Here is a 20,030-nt window from a genome sequence, read left to right as displayed (position 1 = left end):
AAAAGGCAACCGAGGAAATCGATTAAACGCAAAGTCCGCAGATGCTCTGCTGTAGGGATTTATAAGCTATTCAGGAATATATAATTTTAAATATTTATTTAAATTTAATTTCAATTTAATTCGATCAATTTCCCTTTAATTTCCCTCAATATATTCCGTTTTATTTTCAATATTTTTCTTTTAAAATATAGGAAAGCTTTAAATATTCTAAAAAAAAGTCTAATAACTATGAAACTAGAAATGCAGAGTATCACTGCATCGCGCATACGCCCTGTTGTGCTGGTGGCCATTGTGGCCATAAACGTAAATTAATTTAGTTGAAAGCTGTAAAGTTAAAGCTTTGTTCACAGTTTGTCCGGAGCAGGACTAGGAATCGGACTTTTAGCCAGGACTTCTGGACTTCAGGACTTCTTAGTCCGCCGATGGCGCCAAGTGCAGTCACTTTGTGTTGCTTTTTGCGACCTTTATGTATTGGCCCTTCGCCTCTTTGTTTGGCCATGGATTTTACTCTATGCTCGCCCACTTGGCCGTGTCAGGTGACAAAGTGGCCTTGAAGGCCCGATAAGACGCGATTTGGAAGCAGGAAGTGGGCAATTAAGTGTCATTAGGGTAAAAATAAGTGAGTTAAAATAATATTAAATATAGGCGGCTCGACTTCGCGCGATAGCTATCACATGTGAAAAACGGTGAGACACTTATTGTTTGGCTCTCAGCCCATTTGCATTTGCAATTTGCATATAAATAAATTTCGTGTACAATACAATAATAAACAAAAACTCCGAAAACGCCGAGGCAAAGGCAGCATTTAAAAGTGCAATTCATGGCAGAGTAATAATAATACAAAAAAAAACACAGATACAGCGAACCTACTAATAACAATTTCCGGCGCTGCATTATGCAAATGACTTTTAACAGCGAAAATCTCAGCGGCCGAGGCAACTTTTCTTCGCATTGTCAGCGCAATACGAAATATACGAATTAAAAAAAAACGGAGAAACAAACAAATAATTGCATACAAAATGTGTGCGATTTATTTGGGAAATAACCGCAGTAGCAGCAGCATTTTTTCAATTTTTAATGAAATCAAAGTAGCAGACGTTGCATCACATCCTCAGCGCGGCTAAGTAGAAATTATAAAGCAATAACAATAAAAACAGCGGTGCCAGTGCAAAAGGCCAACTGAGCGATCGGCCAACAAAGCAACGCACAGCCCACAAACAACAAGCAACAAACAACCAACAACAATAAGCCAGTCGCAGCGGATACACTCGTATCAAGAGATCGAAGAGTGGAATACCCTTCAATGGGGATGCTCGATCGAGTGCGGTAACCTGGGGCTCTGACTCACACTGCCCGAGCTCAATAAAATAATAACAAAGAAGTGCCAGCTGCACTGGAAAGAACTTTCGTTACTATTTGAATATAGTTCCTATATACGCAGTGCTCAGAAAGCTGGTAAAAAAAAAAATAAAAAAAATTTTAGCATTTTAGGTCTGTCCAAAACGAGCTGCTGATACAAAATCGAATATTATAGACGAAAGTGCTAGGAATTTCTTGCGGTGTCTTCGACATCAGCTCGCAGCATTGACGAATGTTGTTGCTGACGTTCGGCTGTATTTTTAGTATAATTATGGCTGAAAAAATGGGCCAGCCAACTGCAAGCATTACACACACATATAATTTAAATTTAGTTTAATTGTTATTCTCCGGTAGCCCGATGATTGGGGTCTGCTTTTGCGGCAAGAAATAATAAAGCAAAAAACATGACAATTGCAATTGCAATTGCGATTGCAAGTGGAAGCGGGATTTGGAATGGGAATGGAATGGAATGGAAATGCCAACGAAAATTAAAACATACGGCAGCGACTGCTGCTGCTGCTGCTGCTGCTGTTGCACTGGCATGCGAAAATTAAATAGATGCAATTAAACATCCGCTAAATAATAAATGTTCAAATGCAGCTGCAATGGGGAAAAGGGCGGACTTGGGGGAGATAATTAAGTATGCAGAAAATACTAAGCAGATGACGCTGGACACTGGACAATGGACACTGGACAAAGTGACGAGGCAATAAGTTTCACGAATAATTCCGAGAATGTTGCGTGGGAAAGTTTCGCAATAAACACGGAATACCCCTAAAAATTGTGTCGGCTCTTTCCGGGGAATCGCCCAAAATCGGATCCATCCGGATTTGGAGGCAATCATTCATGCAACTTTGTTGATGGCCAGCAGGAGCTCGCTTGCCTTCATTTACAATCAAATTTACTGCAACTACACTGGGGAAAGTGTTTGTTGGCGTGCAAACCGGAATGAGACTTTATAGTCAACGCAATATTCGAAAAGTAAACCTTGCTACTTTCATAGCAGCTATTGTTATTCCACACTAATGAAGCATGCATCGATTCTCTCAGTGCAGCATCTTCCACCTGGCTGCTAGTGCAGCCGTAAAAAGCGAACTCGGCTTTTATATAAAATGCATGCTAACCATAAAAATGCAGGCGAACGTGGGAGCCCCCAGCGCTGCTGCCATTTATTTATGTTATTCCTTGGCCTGGCCCAATAATAAAAGTCCTTGCTGTGTTTTAACTACAATGTTGGCGGCTGCTGCTCAGAAAATTGCATTACTGCTGCATGTGTGTGAGTGCGACTGCGAGTGTGGCAAGTAGCAAGTGGCAAGTGGCAAGTGGGGAGTTGATTTCTCCACTGTTTTGCGCAAATTTGATTAATCAGAGACAGCCGCCGCTGCCGGGCTGCTCCGCATGTCCCTATCTACTCGACGCGAGACGCCTTGTCAAGAAGTCATCGATACTTTTGCGCAATCAGCGCAATTTGTGTGCGACGCCGTCGCTGGCAAGTTCGTTCGCCCACCGCAGTCCTGAGCCTGGAAATCAAATTTAATATTATTATGATACACTTGTGTGCCGAACGGAGCAAGTGCTCCGGGAGTGCTGAATGTAAGGGAGTGTCTCGTTCCGCAGTTTCCCAGTTTACCAGTTTCCCGGCTCTGGAATGACTTACGAGCACAACCCCCGGCGGCACTTGATTATATATTCCAACGTATTCACGGCTCAATAGAGCCGGAGTGCGTCGCTTTCCTTGCGTCCCCCGTATTTTTTATATGTATGAAAATAATAAGTGAAAATATTCATGTTTGGTTTTAGCGCACAATTGCGCACGTATGGACTTTGCCGGCATGAGATCGGCAAGGGTTGGCCCTGCATTATTTATGGAGCTCACACTTTGTGCCAAACACTTGGCCGGAATTTACGATGCCAACTGTTCCGAAAACATCGAAGGTTACCGCTCGAGTCGAGTTTTGTCGCAGGCAATTAGGGGATATTGCATTGTTCTCTATGCGAGTTCAAAGAGAAGCTTATCAGACGTCCGCAGAGATCCCTAGAGTTTTGTTATCACCCATAAAGTGCTTAGAGGTATGCAGCTAAATATAAATGTTTCATTTACTTCAAACTTGCAAACAGCACTATTGACAATTTGGAAAACCTTTTAAGCTAAATGTTTATAAGCTTTATAGAACATAAAAAGAGACATAAGTGTCTGGGTCACTTTCCTCAGCTTTTTTCCCCTTCCTTTCACTCAATTAGCAGCTCTGAAAAGAAAGCACTTCTGGTTCTCTTCCCTCTGCTCGTTCCCAAAACATTTGTGTGTTTGGATTTTAGTGCAGATTTTTAACATTTTATATTGCACGTCATTACAGACAATTAAATGCAAAGTAGTTTCCTGCACTGGCTTCTTCTTCTGTAAAACAGCCACTATGCAACCACCCACCCACCAGCCACCCACCGTCCCCGCATCTAACCCCTCATCCGCCCACACGCGGTCAAAATGCAAAAAAGTTGAGAAGTTAAATGCCGACATCTAGTGGCGTGTAGCAACAACAATGCCGGGGCATTCATTCATATGTGGCACAGAACAACAACGAAAGCAACAACAACATTTAAAGCAACACCAACGGAGGCAACAACAACAGCAGGCAGTGATTATTGCCGCAACAGAGCACATTACACTTGTTTTTCTTGGCGGTCTTTAAACTACTCTCACAGAGAGTTTGTAATATTTTGAACCAATTAAAAAAGTTATTACAACTTTCGATATATAAATTAGTTTCTAAAAATTAATGGCAATACAGTTGTGCAATATTTATTAATATTATCAATCATAATTTCTTCCCTTCCTGCATTTATTATATTGTGCAGTGTATGAAAGCCCTCGTTTTGAAGAGTCAAGCATGTTAGTTGTTGTATCTTTTTGTATAAGTTTTTAGTTTTTTACGTTTGCCATGTGGTGTGTGTGTGTGTGTGTGTGGGCTCCATGTTGCTTTCCTCACTTTTTGCTGTTGATTGCAAATCTACATACGGACGTACGGACATACGGCATACGGACAAACGGACAAAAGGCGGCAGGGGAACTCGTCTTACTTACTTACGCTCGTATGGAAAAGATAAATATCAGAGGCTCTGACGTTGGGTTTTTAGCAGAAGGCGACTGCAGAAACAACGGGCTGTAAGAAAAACAATTATTATAAATACATGTGGCACAGTGTACTGGTACTGGGTCTACGCAATTCAGTTTGAGTTTGGCCCACGACTGACGACAACTTCCGCCTCGGCCTCGAATCGCTTGAATGAGGTTGCAATTTATGCCACTTGCTACTTGCTACTTGCCACTTTATTATTATAATACAGAGAGAAACACTTTTTACTTGCTGCTGCCGACCGCCGTTTGCCGCCCATTATTTTTGCAGTGTTTTGTAAGCGCTTTTTCATCAGCATGCTGCAATTGATAGTCGGGGAGTTGGGGAATGAATTATTCAAACGCTTTGCAGGAAGTGCCTTACTTTTTGAGTTGTGCAATCCGGTGGGTGCAAAGAGTTGTGCGGCAACAGAAAGACGGTAGAGTATGTGGACAATGATCTATTGCATCTTAATTGAAAACACTTGCTAATAGGTTATATACTAAATCTATGGGATTTTTAAATAGAATTATTCGAACACGGCATAGCTGTAAATTAGTTTCCACTCCATCCTGTAATCCATTATTTATTTATCTAAGCGAAACAAATAGACAACAAATATGAGCCTAATAATTTGCACAAACAAAATTAACACTAACTGTTACTTTTTGTGCAGCCAACTCGAAGGTGGCAAGTAAATAATCGGCTATCAGTTTCTATTAATTACATTCGAACCTGATCAACAAATCGCATTAGTCTCTGTCTGACAAATTGGCGTAAATAGCAAAAACCATAAATGCCAAATCACAGCCCCCGAAACAAAAGTCAAATGTCGCATTAGGCCAAATGCAATTGCCGGCAATTAGAGGCGAAATCGCATGCAAAAAATCGGATTACGAAATTAATAAACTCGCCCCATGCACTCGTTGCATAAAACAGGGCAAACACTAAACGCACGCAAATTATTTAACATTGACAAATGGCATAGCCGCAAAAAAGAGCCCATTAAATATGCATAACATAAATAACGAACTAAAGTATGCCTGCTTTTTTGCCCATTTTTAATATCATCAGTAAATCAACAAATTAAAATTTCTGCACTTGTCCAAGAGCAACAAGTTACGGCAACATGTTGCCCGGATTCAATCTGGTGTAGCCGCTGGCTGGCTGAAAGCCACAAAAACCCGGAAACCACAAATATTTTGACACAAACACAGTGACAAAAAAGGATGCTTTAAAGGACAATTGTTATGCTGCTGCCATTGCGTATTTTCAGCATAGGCCCAAAAAGGACGACGCACACGCACACAGCAAAAATATGCCGAAATCAACGCAAACAGTTTCCACCAAGGCAGCAGGAATCTCCAGCAAGGATGCTGTGAAAGGCCAAGTAACTGCCACAGCTCTCAGCCCGCCCCAAAAAGGCAGCCCCAAAAAGTGTGCTACACACAGACACACTCGGAAATTGCATTTGTGTGGCTTCAAGGTCAAGTACAAGCCAAGCCAAGCAAACCACCCCACAAAAAAGACGAGGGAAAATAAAAAGCCAGCAGAGCAGACAAACGCAGGACACGAAGAGACATCGCAGACATTTCCCAACCACCCCCCTTCCCCATTTTCCTCCGCCCCATCACTTTTCGTGGCAAATGGGGCGTGGCTGAGGGGCTTCTGGCTTCTAATGTGGTTGCTACTTTCAGCCACCCAACTTTGCCTCGTCCTCTTGGAAAGGTTGACTTTCCACAGTCGACATGATATTTTCACGCTTTCATTGTTTGTGCTTTTCATTTTTTGTTGTTTTTCTCTTCTTTTTTTTTTGCCTGTGCTCCGCTGCTTTGTTGTCTTCACCTCCCCAACCACAAAAAGCCCGGACCTCGGGAAACACTTGTTGAGCTTACTTTTAGCGGGGCCTTAAAGTCAAGTCGAGTGCAAAAGTGGCAAGCCAAAAAGGGAAGCTGAAAAGCTGAAAACTGTGAAATATAAGTGGCTGGAGCAGCAGCTGCATTCCGCTGCAAAGCCGAGCAAGTCTTGGAAAAACCCGCACTTGGGGAAGCCATTGCACACCCGTTTTGGGGGCGGGAAAAGTGGGAAAAGCGGCAGAAGACGGGGCTGCACATTTGCTGCACTCTCGACTGGGCGGACAGCAAAACTGGACAGAGGAGAGCAGCTCCTTGGCAAAAAATGCTGCTTGAATGCACGCAGAAAGAGGGTGAGATGGGCACTTCAAGTATGTGCAGTTTTGGCATACCAATTTCAAATTAAACTTAAGGACTTGTTTATCCTGTTAAGCATAATCGTTTGCAAGAATCGAATTTACCTAGCATAAATGTTTGGCGCGGTGATTTGGGTACGTTCAGCCAGGACAATGCAGGTGCAAGATTTCCTGGCAGTGTACCGTTTTCTTCACTCAGCCTGTCTGCCGCCATTGTCCTATAGGATTATTATTTGCTTTTGTCGCGCATATGCATATGTTTTTCCGAAAAGAAAGGCAGAACTCGCTGACTCGCGAGCTGCAGAGAAAAAATATTAAAAACTGAGACAGGCGAGCGGGCTGGGGAGGAAAACCTTTGGCACCTTTGTGTGTTCGCATTCGTTTCTCACTTTTAATTTGGCACGCCGTTTTCCCCCGACCCCCTTTTCCCCGCCTATCAATGTTTTAGACAAAGGACAAAGTTTTGTTTGATTCCTTTTGTGTGTGCAGCCAACGGCGACGAGGCAGAAAAATAATTATCATTGATACAAAAGCGAGGAAATACTTCGATGCATCGCCGTGCAGGTATGTAGCTTTGCAGGTGTGCAATGCACATATGTTAATATACAACATATACATTTGCCTGATTAAAATGCAACAAAGAACAAGATGCACCGCCGCCTCCCATCGAATCCGAGGCCAGGCAGCCGGAACGGTTTCATCGAAGTCGCATTGACTCTGGGAGAGCACGGCAAATAAACAAATTATATTAGTCATCTAATAATAAGCGCACACAAAAACTGGCCAGGGCTCATCAATTTATTATAGATTTGCCCGCGGGCGACGGGCGGAAAGTCCTCGTGTTGCCCCTCGGTTGGTGATTTATGCATTTTTGCTGCAATGTCGCATGCAAATTTCGGAGCCCGAGGTGTGCGGGTGTTGCTCGCCGTTCAATATTTTATTAATCGCATGTTATCAATCAAACAACAACTACAACCTGCCACTGTCACTCCCGCAAAGTGTCCAGAGACGAAACCCGAAACTAAACAGAAACGCAGCCAAAGGCAAGTGCAGTGAAGCCTGCTTTGGGTGGACGAAATGGCAAGGCAGTCATCTTATTGTGCACCTGGAGTACCTTAATGTATTTCGTAATATTGTATACTCTGAGAAATCTTCAGGACTTGCTACTGTAGGGTGTTTAGATTAAAGAGTGTGACTCCTTCATCCCAAAAAACCTCAAAATCCTTTAAGATTACTTAATTTTATAAACCTGATGCCACAATTGCTTAACACCCCTCAGTGGCACAATTACGCAGTCTGACCTGTACAAACACACAATCACAGAGCAGAAACCACATGCCACACACACGGCGTATGCGTAATGCGCAAATCAAAATCAGAAATTCGAGACCTCCAATTGCCCCCCGTGAGCCACCCGTGATCCCCCCGAAGCCCCAAACGAACAGCCCCTTTAAGGCTGCGGCTACTTAGCAACAAATTCGATTTGCGAGCCCGGATTCTGTCTACGGCTTGCCACGCGCACACTTAAGATGGGTTCGAATCGACGAGAAGGTGGAGCCGGAGACACAAAGCGCCTTTGAGCGGGACAGGATGTGCAGGATGGGTCCTGGAGGATCCTTCTGCCGGCCAGGCTAGTGTCAGTTATTAACGCAATTAATTCAATCATTATTGAATCATGCAATGCGCAAATGCGAAACGTTGCAGCTGCAGGATGCAGTTGCACGATTCGGGACTCGGGATGCAGGATGCAGGATGCAGGATGGGTTCCAGTGTCGCCCGTTAGTCGAAAGCACCATAAGCATCGCCAGGGCCCTGGATAATGACGATAATCACCGAAAGATGATGACGATGAGGATGATTATGATTATGTTTTGGGGACCGGGGACGTGGCTGTGGATGGGAATGGAACAGGGGGTTGGGAATGAGACTGGGGCCTCCAACAGTTTGCCATCGCCCAAACGCACATATTTGTCATGTCAAATCGCATCCAAAGTGTTACGTCAGAATCAGACCACCTCGCCCCTTCCGGGCGCGCAGTTCGTGGAACCCATTTGGCAACATTTTCATTAAATATGCCCAAAGTGAAGTTGCCATTCCCTGACAGTTTATCAAATGCATACCCAGCCCCCTCAACCCCTGCCAATTGCAAAATGCCCACCCCTTTCGGACGCATAGCACAAATTAGCTAGCAAATTGTTTGGCACATGGCAGGGCAACAAACTGTCATCCGATGGAGGGGAGTGGAAGGTGAGGGGTGGGAAACCCCAAACACTGGTATCCGCCAAAGGGAGGGGCGGAAGGGCGGTGAGGAAATTCGATCAAGTGCAAAAGCCAAAAACTAAAACTATTCCGAATCTGCGTCCGATAATTGTCGGCCGTATGCATGATGAATACTTTTGCCAGTAATTTGATATTAAAATCGTTTTCCAAGAGCCAAAATACGAACTTAGACCCGTTCGCCATTTTCCTGCCGCGGTTATTTTGCGGCTTGACGGACAGTCAAAACCGCAGGAAATTGAGGCTTTCCGATTTTACCATGTGGCAAATCAAGTTTTTCAACAACATCAAAAGTGCCTAAATGATAGGACCAGACTTCCCTTCAAAGGGAAGTTGCTACAAAATGTAAATTCACAAGCAGCAGCAAAGTAGGCAACACATGTCAGTTATCAGAGATGGGGAAGGGACAGGATGTCTTCATTAAGTAATAACACAAATCAATTGTAGCCGCTGCATTGATAATTCGCCGATAAATATTTAATTAACCTCCTGTCCCCGGACATGCCGCAGGACAGGAATTTTTTAATCATCCGCCGCATACTTTGACACTTGAGGCATCCGACACGCGACGAATTTTCCACGCCAGCCGAAAGTGCGACATTTGACGCCAGACTGCAAGCTGCAGAAAGGACTGGGAAAACTGGGCGGAAAAAAGAGAGGGAAACTGGGCGAGGAAAAGTCGGGGCGGTGCGGGCGGAAGAGGCAGGGAGATGGCATTATTATAATAATTGCATTCTCCACCGAGGAAAGCCAGCTTTTCCACTGACAATCCGCAGACGATTAAACAAGAATATTGCCGTGGCCAAGTGAAGCCATTTTTCATTTCGGATATCAATTTGTTGTTTACATAATTGTAAAAAATGTTTTCAATAAACAAATTATTTGATTATTATGGCCGCCAATTAAAACAAAAGACAACGCGAATCCGAAACCGACTGCGGATGCGAATTTAACTCCACCGCTGCCGCCAGCAGAAACAACAATAGCGGGAAAACAAGCATCATTTCTTGACTTAATCGAATGGAAAGTACTGTGTACAAATGAGCTTATTGTGTTTTAAAAATCATGCAAATCGGTATCGTAAGACTATATGATAATATAGTCTAAGTCTAAGTCTAAGTATTAATTCCCATACTCATTTTTAAAGGAACACACCCAAATACGACGAGGATGGGCCGTATACGAATATATATTACAAAAAAAATAAATTCAATATGCCTACGACATTGTCGAATACCTCTTACAACAGCAGTGAAAACAAAAGATAGCGACAATCAGATGCAGATGCAGATGTCGGATGGAGTAGAACAGAACTGAAACAGAAACAGAAACTGAATTCAACCACTGGCAGCAGGAGCATGGTAAACTGTTTGCTGTTCGCGTTTTTTTACGCTGCCAGGCATTTTCCTGCCTCACTTTGAGGGACGGAAAAGGACCTTTTTGCCTGCGCTTCGAAATATTTAATTGCCTTGTATTGCGGTTGGATGCGACGCGTATTAAAAATATTTACCCGCAAACGCGCTTTTCAGAAAAATGGGAGACTGAGGAAAACGACTTTTGAGGTGTTCGAGTGTTTTATTACCTTCGCCGCCGAATTTCATTTATAAGAATATATAATTTGGGAATATCTTCGTAGTTATAAAACTAATTAAAAGGTGCCACACTTGTAAAAGAGCTACAGTAACTAAATTGTAGAATTTCCAAACCCCGTAAAAATATCTTCGATTTATTTTGTATTCTATGGTTAAGCGTGAGTTAAATATATTTTCCCGAAATTGGTGCTCATTATTCCACAATTTGCATCCCCTAGACCCAATTATATTTAAACCGCGGCTTAATTTTTATGAAGTCACTGCGATTATGGAAATTCACTGCCAGTCACTTCATCATCAATGGCCTGTCTGCTGCAGCTGTTGAATTATTTTCATTTTATTTGTACATTTCCCTTTTTTGCTGGTGTGAGTCGTTAATATTGAATTTTAATTTGTAAGCCTGGCCCAGGTCAACCTGTATCTTTGGGCTGTGACAGATTGCCAGCCCGGATCCTCAGATCTCCTCCCCATCTTCCCCCGCCATTCGACCACACTCCCCACTGGTCAATGCAACAGTAAGTTGTCAATTAAATTTGGTCAGCCACATCAAGCAGCCGACGTCAGTCTCAACTCGCAGCTTCCAGCTCCCAGCTCCCAACTCCCAGCATCCAACCCCAAATCCTGCCACCGCCGCCCCCTTTCAACCGATCTGCCGTTTGCTTAATTTATATGTATCGCCCGTGTAATTGTCAATATGCCAATAAGCTGCGTGCGGCAATATATATAAAAATAATCGAATGTCGGGGAGGAGCGCCAACCTGGAGCTGCAAAAATTGCAGGGGAATAAACGGCCGACGGGGGGAAAGTGATTGTTTGTTTCAGTTTATTGAAAGCAGAGAAATCAATCGGAAAAGAGTCAGCGGTTCAGGGATGCGCAGTTCTGAAAAGATGGGGATTAAAACTGGAGGTTGTAACCCTGAATGCTTAACTACGTTCAGAGCACATATGAAGTGTATACACTTAGTGTTAATTTATGTTATCTGATATCAGTAGGCTTAACATAGCAACCGAGGGGTTCACAATTCATTTGATTATTTCACTTGTTTCTGAATAGCAAATTGATACAGATAAAATACCAATTACAAATGAGCCCTGCAGTTTTTAACGTCTTAAGCGATAATACCCGAGTTGAAAGGATTATGGATGGCACAATTTATTTAATTTTAATTCCTCGAAAGTGTTTGCCATCCCTAGATCAATGGCACCAACAATTCAGCCGGCAATAATAACAAGTTACGCATACGCAACGTGTTGGGCGTAAGTAGCTCAAAAGTGTTAAGGATTCAATTAAAGCGATACAAACACACACAAGCAAGCGAGCACACACACAAACACACATATAGAGGGAAAATACAGATACAGTGAGATGGTAAACAAAAGAGCCGCAGAGCTATAATTCGATTATGGATTTTCCGCCATATTAATGCGAAATATTCGCAGAGCAGCGCAGCGCGCGGCAGTCAACAACAATGTAAGGGGCAGAAACGGGAAGGAGTTGCAACCATAATGGCAGCAGAAATTATAAATTACGCGACAGATGAAATGTCAATGCATGCGACTCCTACTTATTGCATTTATTTAATTAAATGGGCTCCACAAAGCCCCAAAAAGACGCCGCCTTAAAGCCCAAAAGGCCTTAAATGTGAGGGCACTTAGAAATAGCTTTGGTCGAGCTATACAAATAGAAATGCACTTGGAAAACTTTATCGGCAGTAAGCTGAAAGTTAAATATGCAACAGGAAATATACGCCAATCAAGTGCCAATCTCGGGGGCTGACAACAACATGAAATGTCTTTAAAATAGAACGAAATGTTGGCGCTTGACTACCACCATATACCATACCACCATATTAGTGGAAGGGGAGCAGCGTCTTATGACCTGGAAAGTGGCAACGAAAGCGGCCAGCCAACTAACAAACCAACTGACGGACAGCCAAAGACCATCAACAACGCTCCACCTTGCCACCTTGCCACCATTTCACCTTTCTCCGTATGCAAAATACTTTCCTCGCCGCCTGCATAGATTAACGAACTAAACTTTTTGTGAATGCCCTCGTCGGCGAATCGAGTCCAGAGTGGGTTACTGCAAAAACCATAAGACACGTTGAGAAATCTGGCATACTAAGTTTAATTGTAAAGCTGACTATCTATAGAAACTATTTGACTGGATTAATCAGCTTAAACCTTTACTTCAGCAAGAACTGAAATAAAGTGCACAAATAACTACTCTAAAGATATGTAAGTCATCGAACGATTTCTCCAAGTGCATGGAACCAAAAACTTATTGAGCGGCACAAACTTTAAGAAAATCTCGGATCGCTCCCCCGTTTTCCACTCTGATGATGCAACAAATATGCATTTTGCCAGTGTAAATAATTTATTAAATTTTATTGCCGAACGACAGGTGGAACGAGAACTAGAATGGGAATAAGACTAGGAATGAGTGGAGAAATTGAGACTGCCAGTGTCAGGTTTGTCTGCCCCTCGTTGTTGGCTGATGTTGCTGTTGTTTCGGTTGTTTTGGTTGTCGTTGTTCGTTTCGTTTCATGGCTAAATTGCAGCAATGTCTTGTCTCGCAGCCCTGCCTCCTTAGCCATTTTCCCTTGCCCCTTTTCCCGTTTTCCGGTGCCAACCATTTTCCAGGTGATGTTTCTGCCGCGCTGTCTTATAAAAAATGCAAGCCGAATGTTGAATAATTCATTATGAATTGAAATACATAATACTCATTTTGTTGCAGCATTTGAATGTTGCACTGGGAAAATGAAAGCGAACCAGCCCCGAGCCACTCAACCACTCAACCGCTCAGTCAGTCAGCCATTTTCCTGAGCCACCCACCAAACCACCCACCAAACCACCCACCACAACCCACTTTAACCCACCCGAATTTAGAGCCAGACGGCGGCTTAATTGTTTTTCATATTTTAGGGCCACACAACTTTCTCCCGAGCCAAGGATTTTTTGATGTGCGCACATAAAATATAAAATTAAATTTAGCCATGCTCCAGCGCAAAAGCTCAGGGTAGACATTTTCCCGCAGACGATTCGCCATTTCTCAGACGTGAAATCGCGGTGAGATAAGGAGAAGTCTGGGAGTCCTTAATCAGAAGACTAGCGGGAAAGCAGCAGCCCCGAATTAGGGCTTTCGTCTTCAGGTTTATGTGCATTTGCATATTTTAATTTATTTATATAAATAAAGTTGGCCAGCGAGACGCCCAAGATAAATATACAAATGGCAAGAGGTTTAGAAATGCGGCACGATTCGTCATCTCTATTTCATGTTCCATCTGTACATTTTCTGGTAATTTATAGCCTCAGCTGTGTATATAAATATCCTTGGCCTTATAGACTGCGCACTTTCAATTACTCCGCGGAGTTCTATCCTTTTTTACTTATTCATCGAGCTAAATGCACACGGCGACCGTGAGGGCTGCAGACTGCAGACCCTGTTCAAATGTTCGAAGTTATAAATCACGAATCTTTAATGGTCGCTGGCCATAAAAAATATGCCAAAGCCGTGCGAAAATATTTGGCCAATATAGAGCGGTGCTGCCTATTTCCAGGCGCACAAATTGCAACAGATGCAGCATGGTGTGTGCATGTGTTTGTGCACTTTTGCAGCTACTGTTGATGGTGATGGTGATTCCCGTGCTGTTGGCAGGACATTACGGCCGGGAAGCGGAGCGGCGTAGCACGTGCCACGAGCGGAATAAAATAAAATATATAAAAAAAGGGAGCGAGTCAGTGGCGCGGTCTATAATCTAATAAGCAATCAATGATGTGAAAAAATGACTGGCAAACCATTTTAAACGCTGCGGTGCACCGCAACTCGACCACAGTGGCCACCACACAACAACAACAACAAGGGGCAGTGGGGCAGGACACCGAATGAATGCCAAAGTCGTAGCTGGAGTTTGGGGTGGATTTTGCATTTTGGCTGTTGGTCTTTTTTTCATGTTCGGCTGCACACACAATTGTTGCATGCCGCACACACACACAGCTTGCCTGCCAAAAAAAGGGAAACATCCTGCGGGGAATGGGCGTCTGGGTCACCAGCGGGGATGGACTGGGTCACCAGCGGGGGAGGAGGGGAGTGCGAACACATAGTATAAACTGTAAGTGCCGCACAATGACAGAGTGTCAATTTATTAGGTGCCACAATTTATGGCGGCCGAAACGAATCGGAAAGCAATAGCCAAAACCGGCTGCGTTTTGTTTGCATTTTAATTTGCCAATAATTGAATATCTATTTTTCTTGATGGACAGCCGTATTAATTGGCATTAAGTCACGTCTGCCGCATCTTGATTTGATTTTTCCGGTGATTTTTAGGTTAGCTAAGAGATCTCTAAACTAAACTAAAAAAAAGGAACTTTGATGAAATGCTTCTATTAATAATTAACTTCATGATAAAGCGGAAGTGCAACTACAGCGTTTATAAATAAAATCATGGCAATCATTGGCGCGCCAAAGTTGAATTCGCATCGCACTATGAAATGCGTACTATATCTGCGTGTGTCTGAACTTTTAGCGATATTTAAACTTTTTGTTCGTTTCTGTTTTTTTTGTGCAGTCGGTTATCGAAGCCTCGACGTATGCAATAATTTTTTCTAATCGCTTTTTCCGCCTGTTTTGAGCTGCAGAAAGTTGTTTCCTTTTTGTTTTCTGGTCTGCTGGAAAGTTGCGTGTGTTGTTTGTTTTACGTAAAAGTTAACGCATTATTTTGCCGATTGATCGCTGGCTGCCATTACACTACCAATTGCACTCCATTCTGCATTCTGGCTGCGTTTGCGAAACTTTTCCTCTCTCTTTTTCTATGCACGATGTATAAATTACTGCAGTTTTTTAACAAAACATGATAAAAAATTGTGCGCAAAACAAAATTAAAGTTTATGCAGTTGGCTGGGGGCAGTGAAGATTGGCTACACGTGATTGCCGCAATTAGTCTGGAAAGTACAACGCATTCGAAACAAAGCAACGTCGGAGTGAGCGCTTTAATTACAGGTGAAATGGAGCTAAATGAGTAATTACTTATTGAAAAACACCTAAGGGCATAAAAAACATTGGGTAGTTGACGCATCCTATAAAGAATAGCATGTCCCCTATTTTCTGGTGATGGCCAACCGTTTTGTTCTGTAAAGTTTTCAACTAACCCAATGCTAATTTAAAAATCCCCTGCCATAGTTTCCACACCCCCGATTTCCATTCAAGCTTAACTCAGCGGTAAAAATGTATTGAACACTTGCACGCTCTGAATTCGTATCGTTGATTTTTCCTTTATTTCCACTCACCCAGAGCGAAATGCCAAATGCAACAAACATATGAGCAAATATACTATCCTAACCCCGGTTCCTGTCCCTTGGGAATAACCCACACCCACTCCCATATCCACACTCATCCCAATGAGCCATATTCCTCATAATGTAGCGAACGATTTGTATTTTGTATAAATTTTACAGGCAGCGTTCTCCGCTGGCAGTTCGTGTTGTTGTTATCGCCGGTTATATCCGTTCGTATATATATACATATATAAATCGGGAAAGGGGGCGGCAAAAAGTGGGCGGGCGAACGGGGTAACAGTTATGTATGAAATATAATAAAATTGTACAGGAAATGACGAACAAGTCGAGAGCGGAGAAAGCTCGATGAGGGAACTGAAGAGCTGCTCGAGGAACATTTTAACCATCGAATGGTTTGATTATTAAATCCATGAAGTTTTTCCACATGCAGATGCACTGTGAAAACATCTAGCCACAAAAAGCAATTACATTTATTAAAAATAACGTGTCCATTACTTTGGACTGGTTTTTTGAGGTGTCTAAAAATGTATCACAACATTTTACTGTAAAGATCTACTCTTTTTAAGCATAGTTATACTCAATTAAAGAATCTGATGATTTTTCTCCGTGTGTGTATATATATCAAAATTCACTTGATTGCAGTTTTCAAGTGAAATCCTAGCACACTTCACAACGACTCGTTGGCTGCGCCTAAGGGCTGAGCATTGCAGGATATCGCCAGGCTGGATGGGGAAGAAGTGGAGCCGCCAAGAGGATATAGGAAATATATTCCTATAAATGGGAACACCCACAACCCCCGCGATGTAATTGATGTTTCAAGTAGCAAAGTGCGCGCCAAAAACTACGAGGCCCAAGTTGATTTTGATTCAGTTGCTGCAGAATTTTAATGAAGTCGAGTATTGGCTGCAAGTTTTGCGACTAAATCAAATTAAACCACATGTGCTCCTTCTTCCTGCTTGCAAGGAAAAGCCTAGGAAATGAGCCCGACTTTGGTTTTAGAACGAAAAACTAATGCAAGTTTTACCCCCACGCCCATTTGCTGGCTAACAGCCTATTTGAGTTGGCTTTCAATAATGCTTTTCACGCTAATTAATTTTCGGTTTTACACGAACATGAACCCAATCACACCCGCACACAATCGCAGCCACACACTTTGGGCGGCACTTGACAATTTCCTGAGCGTCAAAAGATTGGGAATTCCTTGAAAAAATAAGTGGGGGTGATTCACGGCAAATCTGTCCAGTTAGAGGATGAGTGTGAGGCGTTTCCTCCCCAACGAGCTCGATTCTCTTACCAGCGAGACTCAGTAAACACGGGGGTATATCGTTTTGAAGATGCGTTTGTAACACATGGCATGATGGACATCCATTTAAAATACCTAATAACTATTTACTGGTTCTAGGCAGCAACAATTTATCTTCAGCAAGAATATGAATATTATATTTTTCTGCCAAGTTTTGAATGTACAACCTTTTATTTTTCACAACACTCTAGGCACATCAGACATTAGAGAATTTGTTGCCCGAGCCTTTCCGCTGGCGTTTCCTGCTGCGAATTTGGCTAAATTGCATTGCCACGACAACTGAGGCCTGTGAGGCGTCTGAGGCTTCTCGCTTAAGCGAATCAGAAATTGTGGCAGCCACCCCGCCACCAAAACCTCAGAAGAGGCACACAAGTGCCGCTTGACTCGGACGTTTTCCGGGGTTGAGGTAAGGAATCCTTGGATGGGAGGGGATGGGATGGCATGGGTTACTTCTCCTTCACGCCCAATTGATGCGGTCTTAACGCCTGACTAGAGACCACAAATCTGACAGAGGGCTCAGTTTGGAAGCCTGCCTCAAAAAGACCGAGGTTGACTTACGAAAAAAAGGTTTCGGTGTCGCACGGAACGCCTTCTTCCCGGTTTTGTGACATGGGGCGTTTCCAGACAGAAAATGGCGGAAGATGCGAACGCCCCAGCGTTTTCAGATAATCGAATTTCGAACGACCCGGAAAGCCAGCCCCCAAAAAAGGGGGATCGATGGGAAGGAGGCGGCTTCTTAACAGCTTTGATCAGTCTTCAATCTAAATCAACCCCACAATGCATTCCTGGCTTACCTCAAAATATGTCTTAAGGTCCTCTGGAATTTCTAGCGTGTTTTGATTGAAGATTTTTTTATAATCTATACATTTATCGGTTTCCCTAATGCCGAAATTTTAGGAATTAGAAAGCAAAGCAATCACCCCAAAAGTTTTTACATTCTCAATCCAAATTGATTCTTTATATTTAGGTCTGCCCCGAATTATTCATTCATAAATACCTAGTTTAACATGGAGGTCTGCCAGTATGATCGGGAATATTAATCAGAACTTTAAGAAACCACTTGTGCTATTGATTAAATTCGCTGCCTGTCGGGGCCGTCAAATGCAGTTGAGTTCCGTGGATTTCGGGCCCGAATTGAGGAATCCGCCAAGGCAAAGCCACCGCTAAGCCGCATAATTATATATAGAATACATAAATGCAGATGCATGCACTGCGTGGGTGGGGGGCACAACTCTGCGGTGTTCAGATATTCCATATAGACATAAGGACAAATGGACATATAGACGGGCCCGCATCAGGCGAAGCGAAACTCAACTCCACGCAACTCAACTAATGGTCCATTCGTGGCACTTGGTTATTGACGTTGGACTCGAATTGTATTAACAATGCATGCAGCAAGTGCAGCAGCCAAAGCAGGGGGCGTGGCAGGGGCGGTGGTGGAGGTGGGAGAGGAGGAGGAGGAGAAAGAGGAGGAGGTGCCATGGCATAGGGGGCGTTGGGTCAAGCAGCAAGCGGTAACGGTCGCTTTGATGCCAAAATCGAAGCGTGGTCAACTTCATTTCGCTTAATTTCGTGTTGAGGCTCACAAATGAGGTACAGTGAAAATTCGATAGGGGAAAACTGCAGGATAAGTTATATATACTAATAATAAGTTATAATACTAAAGATATATATCATTTTGACCCACAAATTGGACACTATAACGAGTTACTTGAATTATTTTCTGCGCATTGTTACTCATAACCGAAATAAAGTGTTATTCATAAATCATATCGATATCCTTACTTTTGTGTCCTGACAACAGTGAGCTACACAGGTTTAACAACAGTAGGGTCCACTGTGGCGTAGGGGCAGTGCGCGATGCGTATCCGCTAATCCGCTGGATATGGGATCGGGGGGTTCTGGGGAGGAAGGGAGGTGGTGCAAGGAGGGTGGCAGGTGGGTGGTGGCCAACTCCTGCGCCAGCCCCCCCGCAGCCCCTTTCGATGCATGCCACTCAGCTATGACATTTTGGCAGCGTCGAGTGCACCAAGACTGTCAAATGAGTTGTAATGAAATCTCACTCAGGACTCTGGATATACATATATACCTCCGCCGATATGTTCGTGTGTGTGTATGTGAGTGTGTGTTTGGGGTCCAGTCAGCTTTGGTCAGCTGCACATATAATAAATAAATTATTTGGCATTTGGCGTGGCGTATTATTGAAGGCAACTGCAGCTGGGTACCAGCACACACACACACTTAGGCACATACTCACACAGACGCACAGCAGCGCCATCTGTCGTCCGCGCTTCGAGACAGATTGGGGCATTAGTGTGATTACCTTCAATAGTCGCTAGTATTTAGCAACCTGCCTCATAATCAGTGGGCGAAATTAACTCTAACCAGGCAAAGGCGTATAGTTAAAGGCCTAGAAAAAGCTCTTAAATATATTTTTGCTATAAACATTTGGCTGTTCTTGTTAGATGCATGCAAATGCAGAGTGCTGCTGTTTCCGAATTAATAGTGACGTTATGGGTCTACTGGATTAGTCACCCTGCCCAAATAAAGCAATTTTGCCTGGCGAACGAGAAAAACTTGTGAATAATATATAATTTGCGGCGTAATGAGCCGAAAAGTAAATCCATCCATCCATCCATCCATTGCATGTCCTGGGCCCATAAAACCAGCAACGATTTCTGAGAACATCGCCACATTGTCTGGCCCCGAGGAAAAGCGGCGGTAAAGGACAAGGTGGATAGGAGCACTCTCAGTCAGTCACATGGCAAAAAGTTACAAGTAATACTTAACGCTAAATGGGCACAAGTGCCCACCTGAGCCAGTACCACTTCAGTCTGTTGTATTTTTTTCCACACTCCACGGGCAGGAGAATTTTTGTAATGAAG

At 43.3% G+C, this 20,030-nt stretch overlaps 2 protein-coding genes across 5 annotated transcripts in view; one reads left to right on the top strand and one right to left on the bottom strand.

The window, feature by feature from the left end:
- Positions 1-20,030, top strand: part of LOC120449718 (protein bric-a-brac 1) — a 58,158-nt gene that overhangs the window by 35,148 nt on the left and 2,980 nt on the right. The window lies entirely within an intron of this gene.
- LOC120449721 (JNK-interacting protein 1) overlaps positions 1-20,030 on the bottom strand; it is a 147,401-nt gene that overhangs the window by 126,553 nt on the left and 818 nt on the right. The gene's annotated exons all lie outside the window — the stretch shown is intronic.

This window comes from Drosophila santomea, chromosome 3L (assembly GCF_016746245.2).
Source record: "Drosophila santomea strain STO CAGO 1482 chromosome 3L, Prin_Dsan_1.1, whole genome shotgun sequence".
In the NCBI taxonomy this organism is placed as follows: Eukaryota; Metazoa; Arthropoda; class Insecta; order Diptera; family Drosophilidae; genus Drosophila; species Drosophila santomea.
The sequence above is the reverse complement of the archived record's forward strand: the minus strand, read 5'-3'. Positions and strand labels throughout refer to the sequence as shown.